Below are 2082 nucleotides of genomic sequence, written 5' to 3'. Positions count from 1 at the left end.
TGAAATCCCAAATTGAATTAATTAAAATGATTAATCCCAATCCCTAGTAATTAGTGAAATAAATTATTGCAATCCTACTTAATCTAATTGGTAAAAAGATTTATAAAATAATGAGACCTAATTAATTCATAAAAAAAAAAATGAAATGGGTTAATTACATTAAATGAATGCATTTTTACTAATCTACCTAATCTAGTATAGGAGGATTAAACTAAACTTAAAGTTTAATTAAATTAATTATGAAACCTAATTGCACTAATTATGTTTACCTTAAGGTAATCTAAGATGAGTTAAACATTTTTCAAAACTCTAGTTAAGCAAATGAGAAGAGAATCTTTTAACTAAATAAATGCAATGCTAATTATCTTCTAAATTAAATATGTCTAATGATTATTTTATGCTATACCTATATTATGTTAGAGTCTAAATGTTATATTAATTGAACCTATTATATAATTAAAACAACTAATTACGATAAAGAAAAACACTAGTGAAAAATGATATATGAGCTTAAGTAATTAAACTAATCAAAGAAGCTAAATAGAATGATTAAAGAAAGCTAAACAAGCTAAAAGAAGGGAAAGTTGAATGAATTGGAATACAAGTATACTAATTGCACTATTTTAAACATGATCTGATTTTTTTTTTATTGCACTTAAAGAAAGAGGGTGAACAGCCCTAAAAAATAAGAAATTATGACACAAACCCATTCCCCAAATTCGTCCTAATGCTATGGGCCGGTTTGAGGGGCCAGCCACGCCCATACTAGTCTACGTCCTAAACTACGTCCCATATATTATTAAGAGAGAAAAGAAAATAGAAAAAGGACTAACTTATCAAAATTATTTAATCCACAATGAACAATTAAGACTATGATGAAGAAAAACAAAAAAATGCAGAGGGATTGTTCTGTTTTTGATTCAGAGAGAGAGAAAAAAAAAAGACATGAAGCCATAAAAAACAAACGATTGAGAGGGAGTTGTGTGGGGCGGTTGGGCTCAGTTAAGGAGAAGAAGTATAAGAAGAAAGACAAGGGAGATTCAGTGGGACTGGTTAGCAGTTGCAGCAGCAAGGAAAAAGAAGAGAAAAAGAAGAAGAAGAAGAAGAATGAGAGAAGGAGAAGAAGTTGCAGGCTTTGGCCATGGAGAAGGGAAGGAGAAGAAGAGTTGGCAGCTAGAGTTGGGGTTCAACAAGGAAAAGAAGAAGAAGATGGGATGTAGATGAATGGTGGCTGCTGGAAGGGATGGAATAACTTACAAGAGAGGAGGAAGGTTCGGAAAGTTTCAGTAGAAAGAAAAAGGAGGAGAAGATGGGTTCAGGTTCGGTTAAGGAAAAAAAAAGGAAGGAGAAGGGGGTGGAGAGGATTCGGCCATGGTAAAAGAGAAGAGAAGAGAAGAAGGAGAAAAAGAAAAAGAAGGAAAAGGGTTGTAGGTTTGGAAGAAGAAGTAGGAGGTGGCAGCCATGAAGAAGGGAAGGAGAAGAAAAAGTAGTTGCAGGTTTATGGATTCAGCAGCAAGGAACAGAAGAGAAGGAGAAGATGTGAAGGAGAAGAATAAGTAGTTGTAGGTTTATGGATTCAGCAGTAAGGAACAGAAGAGAAGGAGAAGATGAGAAGAAGAAGAAGTTGCAGGTTTATGGATTCAGCAATGGGGAAGAAAGTTTGGGAAGAGCTGAGAAGATGGAAACAGGTCGGCCATGGCAAGAGAAGTGGTTGGAGAAGAAAGGAAGAAGAGATAAAGAAAAGGGATAAAGGATTAGGTTTCTTGGATCCTAATCCGAGGGCCTAGATCTAAAGGATAAAACAGTTAACAATTAAGTAGAATCGTAAAGCCAAATGTAAGTTCAAAATCAATTTAAATTAAAAAAAACCAAAAAAAAAAGATAATTAAGTTTGAATGAACCTAATTACATCTAATTGAACCGGATAAAACTAAAATGAATATAATTAAACCAATTAAACAAAATCATATTTAATTGAACCAAAAGACCTAAATACACCTAATTGAATCGGGTTACATCTAATAAACCATATTAAACCAAATTGAAACTAATTAAACCTAATTAATCTAAATGAACCAATCA

The sequence above is a fragment of the Macadamia integrifolia genome, unplaced genomic scaffold (assembly GCF_013358625.1).
Source record: "Macadamia integrifolia cultivar HAES 741 unplaced genomic scaffold, SCU_Mint_v3 scaffold957, whole genome shotgun sequence".
Classification (NCBI taxonomy): domain Eukaryota; kingdom Viridiplantae; phylum Streptophyta; class Magnoliopsida; order Proteales; family Proteaceae; genus Macadamia; species Macadamia integrifolia.
This window is presented reverse-complemented; position numbering follows the sequence as displayed.